The sequence below is a fragment of the Budorcas taxicolor genome, chromosome 25, assembly GCF_023091745.1.
Source record: "Budorcas taxicolor isolate Tak-1 chromosome 25, Takin1.1, whole genome shotgun sequence".
Lineage (NCBI taxonomy): Eukaryota > Metazoa > Chordata > Mammalia > Artiodactyla > Bovidae > Budorcas > Budorcas taxicolor.
Genome location: NC_068934.1, coordinates 27,625,539 through 27,638,617, shown reverse-complemented (window position 1 = coordinate 27,638,617; position 13,079 = coordinate 27,625,539). Strand labels below are relative to the sequence as shown.

The window sequence follows — 13,079 nt, the reverse complement described above, 5'->3', positions numbered from 1 at the left end:
TCATATACATTTTCCTCTTTTCAGAATTTTCTTCAGGACAAATTTGACATCCTTATTCCACAGACTGTAAATCAGAGGATTTAGCATGGGAACATGCAGGTATAAAACACAGAGGACACTTTTCCTTGATCCATGGAGCTCACAAATGATGGCTTCAGGTATATGAATGCTGCAGATCCAAAGAAGACAGCAACAACTAAGATGTGAGAGCTGCAGGTGCTGAAGGTTTTGGACCTGCCCTCAGGGGAGTTGATTTGGAGGATGCTGGAGCGGATGAAGAGGTAGCATGTAAGGATGGTTAAGTCAGGAGTCAGGATGTTAAATGCACTCAAGACTAGAACCAGAAACTCATTGACACAGACGCTAGAACAGGATAGCTCCAAGAGTGGAAGCGATCACAGAAATAATGGTTAACCACATTGTTCTCACAGAAAAGGAGTCTCAACATAAATCCTGTATGGACTGTGGATCCAATGATGGCCAGAATATAAATTCCCACTGTGAAGCAGAGGCAGATGTGGTAAGACATGATAACATTTTAAATCAAAGGATTGTGGATGGCAACATAGTGGTCATATGCTACTGCAGCCAACATGTGACACTCTGCAATAGCAAAAGTGCAGAAGAAGTAGAGCTGAATAATGCATTCAGAGTAAGAAATGATGTTCTGCTTTGTCATAAAGTTCACCAGCATTTTGGGGGTAATGACAGTGGGCTGACAGAAGTCAATAAAGGACAAATTGCTGAGGAAATAGTACATGGGAGTGTACAGGTGAGAAGTGAGCCCTGTCGATGTAATCATGTTCAGGTTCTCCACCACCATGACCACATAGATTCCTAGGAAGAGGAGGAAAAGTGACAGCTGGAGTTGTGGCTGTTCTGTGACCTCAGAGAGGATGAACTCAGTCACTGAAGAGTGACTTCCAGGGTCCATTATCCTGTCCGAGGTCCTAAGTATAAGAAGAGTAGATGAGTGTACTTCTGTGTTCCTCTGTGTGTGTATGTACATGTTTATGTGTGAGGAAGAGTAATTCTGGGGAGATCATTAATTTATCCCTCATCAGAAGACGTTCATAATGTGGGGATCTCTTGAAAAACAATTATTCTGTTTGCACCAGAATAGAAATTATAGACTTCAAGAAAATTATAATTAAGATATCAAATAACATTTTAAAAGAAGATACCAACTCTGGAATTTTAAAATCATTCATAGCAAATGTAACTACTCTTATTTCTGAGGACTTTTTCTTTTCCTTTCATACCCTATGTGCCTGTATTAATATAATGCATGTCAAATGGCCAGTATTTTCACTTCACTCAGAATAAATGATAGTAGGGTATACTTTCTGTAAGTTGTAAACAAAGGTTACATAAGGCTGTGAAAAGTAGTTGTATTAGTCTGAGATATTTATTACAGAAAATCCACTCAGAATTTCAGAAAAGTGAAAGTAAAAGTCACTCAGTCATGTCCAACTCATCGTGACCCATGGACAACACAGTCCATGGAGCTCTTCAGGGCAGAATACTGGAGTGGGTGGCCTTTCCCTTCTCCAGGAGATCTTCCCAATCCAGGGATCGAACCCAGGCCTCCTGCATCATAGGCAGATTCTTTACCAACTGAGCTATCAGGGAAGCTCTAGAATTTCAGAAAGACTGGGCAACTGTCTGCTTTATTCCACCTGAGATCGGCTGCTTTAGTGGTCACCTTCTTCCAGCCAGGATCATGACCCAGGAGTTTAGAAACACAGCTGCTTAGCAGGCATCATATTTATATCTCAACAGATTTTCCAAGTCCCAGGAAAACCCTGCTCCTATTTCTAATTTGAATACTCTAAGGGAACATAATGGAATGGCATATATTTAAGTCATATTTTCCACCCCTCTGACCCTGGGAGCAGTGCACTAAGAATGGTTTAGGCAATTTGAGCTTTATGGTTGAAGTACTGGAAGTCAAATAATTATTCATATTTCCAAAATATAATAATGGTTTTTGAAGACAAACACTAAGGGTCATTTATGATGTGCTTTTAAAAATAATCATGCGTTTTGAATATGTTCTCCATAGAATTCAAATACGGTTGAGATATGAATTAGTAGAACACATGAAAAATACAAGTAGAAATTTTAATTAATATTAGTCAGTTGTTACATTAACTAGTTAGTGTATTTCTTAAAAGACAAGTGTGTTTTTAGTTTAAATGTATGAAGATTAGTAGATTGCAGAAGTGGAAACTCATGTTTCTACTTAATGCTCAAGCAATAGTTGGATTAGTGTGCTCAATTTGAGGTACAATACTTTATGTGATAGGGAAATACTGGACAACTTCAGAAAAAATGATCTAGAAATATGGTCATTCTAGAATGGCTGAAATAACTGAAGATATTTTTTAGCAGAGTAAAACTGCACGTGGCACATGACAATCATTGCACTGTTAAACATATGGACTTATTTTAGAGGTATATCTTTGTATGTCTTAAGAGATTAAAGTAAAACTAACTTCTTGAAACAGTAGGGAGAAATATTTGGTTTCACAGCAAAGGTTTAACATTCCAATCACCAGAAACACCATGATCTTATAGTCAAAATGTTGTGGTCGGCTTGAATGGTCAATTGCTTAGCAAATATTGCTTAAAGATACAATCACCTGGTTGTATTGAATTACCTTTAACATTTTTTCCAGTTTCCAAATTTCATGATTTCATAATTCTTAATGGTTATGATACTAGGTTAGACAGTAGTGAATTGAAAATTTTAATTCAACCTCTTACTTGTTGGGCTCCCCTGGTGGCTCATAGGTTAAAAGCTTCTGCTTCCAATGCGGGAGACCTGAATTCAGTCCCTGGGTTGGGAAGATCCCCTGGAGAAGGAAATGGCAACCCACTCCAGTATTCTTGCCTGGAGAATTCCATGGATGGAGGTCACAAAGAGTCAACAGGACTGAGCGACTTCACTTTCACTTTCTTACTTGCTGTGTGACCTGGGGATAATCCCTTCTACTCTCCAGCTCTCCGAAAAACAAAACTTAAATATCTGCTTTGTTTGAAAACTAAATTAAATGCTGCCTACTTGTTTCTTAGCACAGTTCCTGGTTCTTGGTAATAGGGAGAACAAGATGGCAGAGGAGTAGGTGGACATGGAGTACATCTCTCTCCACGGATATATCAGGAATATGACTTCAGACAGAGTGCATGCAGAACACCAGCTGAGAGCAGACAGGAGTACCTGACCAGTGGCAAATAACATGTAGAACCATGCAAAACTCGGTATGACGGAGGAACTAGGAAGAAAAACAGTAGTGTTAGTAGGACTGGACCTGCCCTCTGCAGGTGGGGGAACTGAAGCAGGGGTCTGATCCCCACATTGGGGCAACTGTCTGAGTCAGAGGAGAAACATTTAAGACTGAGAGTGAAACCGCTGATCCGTGGGAGCCTAAATGGGATGAGAATCAGACAGTCCTTGCTGCAGCCATACATACCCCAGATGGGGACACAGGTCGCCTAGAAGGTGAAGAAGCTGGGAGCTGGAGTTTAGGGACTGGGGAGATATCCCAAGGCAAAGGCTGCTGTTGACTGTGGATAAATGGATCGAAGGGATGTGACGGAGGATATTGTGTTGGGAAATGCCTGTGGAGGAAAGCCAAGCAGCCATGGAAGCAAGGCCATACTGCTGAGTCATGTGTAGAGGGTGAAGCCATCACCATAGCCTCCCTATCCCCACAAGCCAGCATCCACAGGTGAAAAAAGAGAGGCTGGCTCATTATACCCCTGAGGCACTGAACTACAAGAGTAGGACCCCACCCAGGGCGCTCCTTTAAGTGCCTGACAGGCTGAACAACAGAGAAGGACCCAGGCAACGGTGCCCTCTAAGTGCCTGAATGGGCAGAGCTACAGAGAAAGACTGGCCAAAGAGACCTTCTGATCCCCAGCTACCAGAGGCTTTAAAAAAGACTCCCATAGGGCCATAACTCTTGAGTCAGAGACTGTCCATGTCCCTGCACACTTGGCACCACCACAGTCCCTGCAACCCAAGCAGCTATGCCACCTTCATGCCCAAGCCTCACTGGGGCAGAGTTGCCACAGGCAAAAAAAAAAAAAAAAAGGCCTTTCGTCTATGCATGGAGGTCACATCAGTCATGTACAACTCTCCGTGACCCTGAGGACTGTGGCCTGCCAGGCTTCTTTGTTGTGGGGGTGGGGGAGGTTCTCCAGGCAAGAATATTGGCCAATACTGGTTGCCATGCCCTTCTAGACCACTGTATTTCCTGCTGCCTTAGCCACCAACTCCCCTGAGTACCTGGTGCTGCCAGAACCCCTGCAGCCCAAGCAGCTGCACCACCTCCACACCTGAACCTCACTGGGGCAGACCCAAGTTCTCCAGGGCAGCCTCAGGAGCAATGCCCAGTGGACAACCCACGTGCAGAAGTGGAAATAAAGCCACAATTGAAACCCAGGGGCATTGTGGCTAAGGAATAAGACCCAAAACCTTCCCACCAGCTGTACAAGGTGCAGATTAAATCCACACGTTCAACAAGGCAGACTCTGTGTCTATGAACTATATAAAAGGACATTGAGGGCTCCCACAAAAGAAAACACATTAGTTTTGATAGCTGTGGATGCTGGAGGCAACAATACACAGGAGTAGGACCAAATTAGACCCTGAGTTGCTCCCACAGCAGAATCAGAGACCAGCACAGTGTTGAAGGACAACCTAGGAAGTTGAGGTGGACTGTGACTCCCAGCAAGAGAAAGGACTCTGACAGAAGTGACTCAAGGAAAACATTTATTACGCTTACGTTTTTTACTTGCTCTTTAGATTCTTTTGGATTTTTTTCTTTTTTCCTTCCCCCGCCCCCCCCTTAATTGTCAATTTTATTGGCACTATGAAATCTAATCAAGTTTTTGAGCTTTTATTTTTTTTCTCAGCCACATATTTTATTGTTATTATAATTCTCTGCCTCTATGTTGGACTTTTGCAATTCTGTGGAGTTTTCTTTTCTTTTTTCCTTTTCTCTATTTTTAACTATATTTTTAATTTTTTAAAACATTATTATCTTTTCTACATTTATTCCTTTGCTTTTCCTACTGCTCTTTTCCTCTTGCAGTTAATCTTTAATGTATATAAATCTTTCTTATGTACTTCTATTTAACTTTGCATATATATTCTTTCTTTTCTTTCGTTCCTTTCCTCTCAGCATATTTGTTAGTTTTCCTTTCATTGCTGTATTCCCAACTTGGCACCTTGCTTTAGTTTTGTTTCCCAGTTTGTGCCTTAGTTAGATTTGCTCTTAACTGGTAGATATAATTTTTTATTTCCTTTGTTCACCATGTCAATCTACTGTACTTTAGTTGGACTGTATTGATTTTGCTTATGGATGTATATTCCATTAATTTAATTATTATTTGCCTGATTTTCTAACTGCCATTTGTCTGGAATTGATCTTTTGTTTCTCACTTTTGGGTATTTATTTTAATCTCACATAATACTCCAGTATTCTTGCCTGGAGAATCCCAGGGATGGAGGAGCCTAATGGGCTGCCATCTATGGGGTCGCACAGAATTGGACATGACTGAAGTGACTTAGCAGCAGCAGCAGCAGCAGCAGTAGCAATACCATAACAAAGCACTTGTGGAATCTTCATTCCTGACTGGAGATAAAGCCCTGAGCCTTTGGAGTGGGAGCACTGACTCCAAGACCCTAGGAACCCAAAGAACTAATGCTAGGAAGTATCAAATAGTGAGAACTCACACTAAGGAAACCTCTAGAATACAAGACCCAGCATCACCAAACCACCAGTAGCACCCTGTGCAGGACTCATTTGAAAAACAAAACAAAAATACAAACCCATCAGTCAACAGACAGGATTACCACCTCACTCAGCCTTGCCCATAGAGGAAAAACAAACAAAAAGAAAACTCAGCACAAATCTCACCCTTTATGAAGATTACATAAACCACTGGAAGGTGGTTATTTAGGAGGGCAGAAACTAAAAGGAAGAACTAACTCAAACTTGAAGCCTGGGAAAAGGAGACATAAAATGCAATAAGTTTAAAAAAAGTAAATGAAAAGGCAGAGAAATACTACACAAATGAAGGAACAAACTAGACACAGAAGTTCAAATAAATGAAGAGTAAATAAGCAAACTACCTGAAAAAGAATTCAGAATAATGATACTAAAGACGATCATAAACCTTGAAAACAGAATGGAGAAAATACAAGAATCAATTAACAAAGACATAGAAGACTTAAGGAATAAATGTACAGAGACAAGCAACACAATTACTGGTTTAAAATACTCTCTAAGGAATCAATAGCAAAATATCTGAAGCAGAAGAATGAATCAGTGAGCTGGAAAATAAAATGGTGGCAATAACTTCCGAAGAGCAGAATAAAGTAAAAAGAATGAAAAGAACTTAGTATACTCTCAGAGACCTCTGGGACAATGTCAAACACAGCAATATTGGAATTATAGGGGTCCAAGAAGAAAAAGAGAAAAAGAAAGGGTATGAGAAAACTTTTGAAGAGATGATAGTTGAAAATGTTCCCAGGATGGAAAAGGAAATAGTCAATCAGTTCAGGGGGCACAAAGAGTCCCATACAAGATAAACCCAGGAAAAACAAACCAAGATACATACTAATAAAACTACCAAAGACTAAGCACAAAGAAAGAATATTGAAAGCTGCAAGGGAAAAGCAACAAGTAACATACAAAGGAAACCCCATACGTTTAACAGCTGATATTTCCGCAGAAACTCTTCAGGCCAGAAGGAAATGTCAGGATATATTTAAAGTACTGAAAGGGAAAAAAAATGCAACCAATATTAATCTATCTGGCAAGGATCTCATTCAAAACTGATAGAGAAATCAAAAGCTTTTCACACAAACAAAAGTTAAGAGAATTCAGTACTACCAAACCAGCTTTACAACACATGTTAAAGGAATTTGGTCAAGAAATCCAAGAGAAGAAAAAGATCTACAAAATCAACCCCAAATAATTATGAAAATGACAATAGGAATATATATATATCAACAATTACTTTAAATGTAAATGGATTACATGCTCCAACCAAAAGACACAGACTGGTTGAATGGATACAAGAAAAAAAAAAAAAAAAAACCAACACATATGCTGTCTACAAGAAACCCACCACAGACCAAAAGACACATATAGACCAAAAGTGAGAGGATGGAAAAATATATTCCTTGCAAATGGGAAGCAAAAGAAAGCTGGAGTAGCAATCCTCATATGAAACAAAATAGACTTTAAAATAAAGATTGCAAGAGATAAGAAAGGACATTACATAATGATAAAATGACCAACCCAAGAGAAAGACGTAACAGTTATAAATATCTATGCACCCAACATAGAAGCACCTCGATACATAAGACAAACACTAACAGAGATAAAAAGAGTAATTGACAGTAACACAAAAATGGTAGAAGACTTTAACAGCTCACTCACATCAATGGACAGATCTTCAAAAGAGAAAATTAATTAGGAAACACATCTTAAATGATGCATTAGATGAGATGGATCTCATTGATATCTTCAGGATATTCCATCCAAACGCTGAAGAATACACCTTCTCAAGTGCACATGCAATATTCTCCAGGATAGATCACATCTTGAGTGACAAATCAACCCTCAGTAAATTTAAGAAAATTGAGATCATATCAAGCATCTTCTACAACCACAGCACTATGAGACTAGATATCAATAACAAGGGGAAAAAGAAAACTGTAAAAAACACAAACACATGGAGATTAAACAATGTTTCTAAATAACCAATAGGTTACTAAAGTAATCAAAAGGGAAATCAAAAAATTTCTAGAAACAAATGACAATAAAAACACTACAACTCAAAACCTATGCAGTAAAACAGTTCTAAGAGGGGACTTTATAGCAATGCAATCCTACCTCAAGAAACAAGAAAAACATTGAATAGACAATCTAACTTTACAGCTGAAAAACTGGAAAAAGAATGACAACAAAACCCCAAAATTAGTAGAAAGAAAGTAACCATAAAGATCAGAGCAGAAATAAATGAAAAAGAAATGAAAGAAACAATAGTAAAGCTTAATAAAACTATAATTTCGTTCTTTGAGAAAATAAAAAAAAATTGACAAATATTTAGCCAGACTCATCAAGGGAAAAAGGAGAGAACAATAAATTCAAGAAAACTGGAAATGAAAAAGGAGAGGTTACAACTCACAATGTAGAAATAAAAGTGATTAAAGAGACTATTATGAACAACTATATGGCAATAAAATGGATAACCTGGAAGAAATAGACAGATTCTTAGAAAAGTTCAATCTTCCAAGACTGAACCAGGAATAAATAGAAATTATGAGCAACCCAATTACAAGCACTGAAATTGAAGCTGTGATCAAAAATCTCCCCAAAAAGAAACATCCAGGATAAGATGGTTTCACGGGAGGATTCTACCAAACATTTAGAGAAGAGCTACTGCCCATCCTTCTAAAATTCTTTCAAAAAATTACAGAGGAAGGAACCCTTCCAAACTCTTTCTACGAGGTCACCATCACCCTGATACCCAAACCAGATAACCCTCACCCAATAAAAAAAAGAAAGCTACAGGCCAATATCACTGATGAACATAGATGCAAAATCCTGAACAAAATTTTCACAAACAGAATTCAGCAACACATCAGAAAGCTCATACACCATGATTAAGTTGGGGTGCAAGAATTCTTCAATATACTCAAATCATCAATGTGATACCCCATATTAACAAATTGAAATATAACAACCATATGATAATCTCAATAGATGCAGAAAAAAACTCTTCACAAAATGGTCAGAGAAGGAACCTATCTCAAAAGAGCAAATAAGCTGAAATTACTGAAATAAGCCTTTCAGCAAACAGTATTCTCCGGTGAAAAACTGAAAGCATTGCACCTAAGATCAGGAACAAAACAAGGGTGTCCACGTTTCCCACTGTTATTCATCATAGTTCTGGAAGTCATACCTGCAGCAATCAGAGAATAAAGATTAATAAAAGCAATCCAGAGCAGAAAAGAAGTAAAGCTCTCACTGTTTGCAGATATCATGCTACTGAGCATTGTAAATCCTAAAGGTAGTATTAGGAAATTACTAGAGCTAATCAGTGAATTTAGCAAAGTTGCAGGATACAAAATCAATACACAGAAATCACCTGCATATATATATACACATATACATATACAATGAAAAATCAGAAAGACAAATTAATGAATCAATCCCACTCACCATTGGAACAAAAATAATTAAACATCTAGGAATAAACTTGCCTAATATAATAAAAGAACTATACATTCTAAATTATAAGATACTGATGAAAGAAATCCAAGACGTCATAAACGGAGAAACAGACATAGAGAATAGACTTATGGACATGGGCAGAAGGGAGGAGAAGGTGAGATGTATGGAAAGAGTAACATGGAAAGTTACATTACCATATGTGAAATAGATAGCCAGCGGGGATTTGATGAATGACTCAGGATGAAGAGATATTCCACATTCCTCGGTAGGAAGAATCAATATTGTGAAAATGACTACTACCAAATGCAATCTACAGATGCAATGTGATAGCTATCAAATTACCAAAGCCCTTTTTCACAGAACTAGAACAAAAAATTTCACAAATCATATGAGAACACAAAAGACCCTGGATAGCAGTCTTGAGAAAGAAGAACAAAGCTGGAGGAATCAAATTTCCTGACTTCAGATTATATTAAAAAGCTACAGTCATCAAGACAGTATGGTACTGGCACAAAAACAGAATATAGACTAATGGAACAAGATAGAAAATAATAATAATAAAGTGGGAAAAAGACCTAAACAGATATTTCTCCAAAGAAGACATACAGATGGCTACCAAACACATGAAAAGATGCTCAACATCGCTCATTACTTGTGAAATACAAATCAAAAGTACAATGAGATATCACCTCATACCAGTCAGAATGGCCATCATCAAAAAGTCTACAAACAATAAATTCTGGATAGGGTGTGGAGAAAAGAGAATGCTCTTGCACTGTTGGTGGGAATGTAATTTGATATAGCCACTATGGAAGATGGTATGGAGAGTCCTTTAAAAACTAGGAATAAAACCACCATATGACCCAGCAATCCCACTCTTAGGCATATACCCTGAGGAAACCAAAATTGAAAAAGATACAAGTATCCCATTGTTCATTGCATCACTATTTACAATAGCTAGAACATGGAAGCAACCTAGATGTCCATTGACAGATGAATGGATAAAGAAGTTGTGGTATGTATACACACTGGAATATTACTCAGCCATCAAATGGAATGCATTTGAGTCAGTTCTAATGAGTTGAATGAACTTAGAGCCTGTTATACAGAGTGAAGTAAGTCAGAAAGAGAAAGATAAATGTAATATTCTAACACATGTATACAGAATCTAGAAAAATGTTACAGAAGAATGTATTTACAGGAAAGCAATGGAGAAACAGACATAGAGAATAGACTTATGGACATGGGCAGAAGGGAAGAGAAGGTGAGATGTATGGAAAGAGTAACATGGAAAATTACATTACCATATGTGAAATAGATAGCCAGCAGGAATTTGATGAATGACTCAGGAAACTTAAACAGGGTCTCTGTATCAATATAGAAAGTTGGGATGGGGAGAGAGATTCCAAAGGGAGGGGATGTATATATATATATACCTTTGGCTGATTCATGTTGAGTTTGACAGGAAACAACAAAATTCTGTAAAGCAATTATCTTTCAATTAGAAATAATCAAAAGGAAAAAAAAGAAGTAATTGGATATTCAGATATTCCTACCTCTCCATGTAGTAAGTTAACTGCTGCCATTATCACCCAGTAAAATCTAGAGATTTATTCCTTAAAAAGGCTCAAACACTCTCCAAATTAGGCAATTACCTGCACATTTGAGGGAGGTTTTACCAAACTGAAAAATAGGCATGAAAGTAGAAATTTAAGGAATGTTAACATCATTAACCTTCTTCCTCCTCTTAGAGACTGTTGAACATACAGAGAAGAATTTACCAACGCTGGAGAAGAAGTCAGAGGAAAATCTGGGAAAGTCTTTGGAATAAAAAGAAAAACAAGAAAGAATATGGAAATAAAAGCAATCATTAGCAAGATGGATTCACTATGATTAGTGTTTAAATGGTATTAATAACGTGCCTCAAGAATATTGATCTCACCTAATTTATGTTGAAAACTATATAGGTATGAATTAGGGATGAAGAATAGGAAGAGAAAGGTGGATATTTGTGTGTATTTGTGTGTGTGTGTTTGTTTCAATGAGCATTTGTACAGGATGATGAGCAGGTGACAGTGGTACCTATTGTCAAATTTCATAGGGATCCACATTAGAAAACTCTTAGAGTAACTGAAATTTGAGATGAAGAGACACTGAAGAAGCTATGTAAGTGAGAAGAAAGGCCAAAAATTTCAAAGAGATGGATTCTCTGGGTTCTTGAAGACTAGATGAAAATGTTGTGAGAACTGCTTATGCTTCGTTCATGGATGCATTGTTTGGAGATTGGTGAATATAGCTTTGAAAAGTATAACCCAGAAGACCAGCAGTGGAAACTGTAAGAAAATGCTTAATTCAATTTGGGGCACATTGAGCTGGACGGACATAAGTAGAAACAAGAGAGAATTGTCTCAAACGCCATTATGTTAGAAGACCAAGTATAAGTATACATCAGTCAACAATTCTTAAACACAGGTTTTTGCTACTGAGGGAACATTTGACGGTGTCTGGAGAACATTTTCATTTTCACAATTGGGGATGGGGAGACACTAATGGGTTGCAGAAAGGGATGCTTTGCATCCTGTAATACACAGGATCATCCCACCAAAATTATCTAGACCAAAATGTCAATAGTGCCAGATTTCATTCGAGCCAAGTTGAGAAATCCTGATATGAATACAGTTGGGGAGAAGTACCAACATTTCTCAATCTCTTATTACATGTTAGCTATGTTCCTAATACATTGTGTGACATAACTCATTTAACCCTCAAAATGGTCCTATGAGATAGCTCACTTGCAAGTCTCATTTTATATATATATATGTATATCTGTCTACCTATATATATTCAAGGATCAGACAGCTTATATCATTGTCTATAGGCTCACAATTAAGAAGTTTAACTTCAAGAATTAAACTTTAGGGGCACACCAATAGTCTTATAACCATTTGGCTACACCTCTTTACAGAGATGAAATCCATAAGCAAGAAAATGCTGAAGCTATGATATACTAATGCAATCCCAGAGGTGCTAGGAAAGTGCTAACCATGGCAAGTAATCATGCCCCAGATGTTCCTTTTGAGAACTGGGCATAAGTTCCAGGAGATGATGAAGAAGTGAATATCAGCTCACACACTCATCTTCTTTGGGGACTAAGAATTCTTATTGTGAAACTGTAAATTGAGTAGAACATTGTGCCCCAAAAGATCAATGACACAGGGTGGAAATACAGACTCATTAATTTCCACCCTCAGTGGGCTCATTTAACTCGAAAGGAAATCTCAAGGGAGAGAATAATTTTCTGTTTTTCTACTCAACTTTCCCAGAATGACAAGGAATGGGATAGATTCTTATTTGCATCATCTGATTGTTTTGGAGATCCTATAAGGTTTCTTTCCTCGTTGCAAATGAAGAAGACCTTCTGGGAAAATTCTCAGACTTATAACCTGTTTTGTAACATGTCAAAGACTGAGGACCACAGTGATGGATACTGCCTCATTTATTGTCAGAAACTTTGAACCTTATGGACTGTAGGGCAGAAGTAGCCTTAAGGTTCAGTGGCAGTGAGCCATCGAGGAAAAAGCAGGTGAGTGTTGAATTGCCTTTGTCTCAATTCCCCTCAAACCTCAAACTATATAAATGAAGGGTTTTGAGGAACACTGCCTGTTTATTGCTGTTTTCAGCCCTTATCTTGAACAGAGCCTGGAGAGAGGCAGGAATGTTGTGCAGAGACACTGAGAGTCTATCTGCATTTGTTTAGCACAGAGACAAACAGAAGGAGTAAGGGCAGAAAGAAGAAAATGAGAAATCTGCAGTAGTAAT

At 38.0% G+C, this 13,079-nt stretch overlaps 1 pseudogene; it reads right to left on the bottom strand.

The window, feature by feature from the left end:
- On the bottom strand, positions 1–934 carry LOC128068867 (putative olfactory receptor 8G3; annotated as a pseudogene).
- Positions 935–13,079: the final 12,145 nt, after the last annotated feature.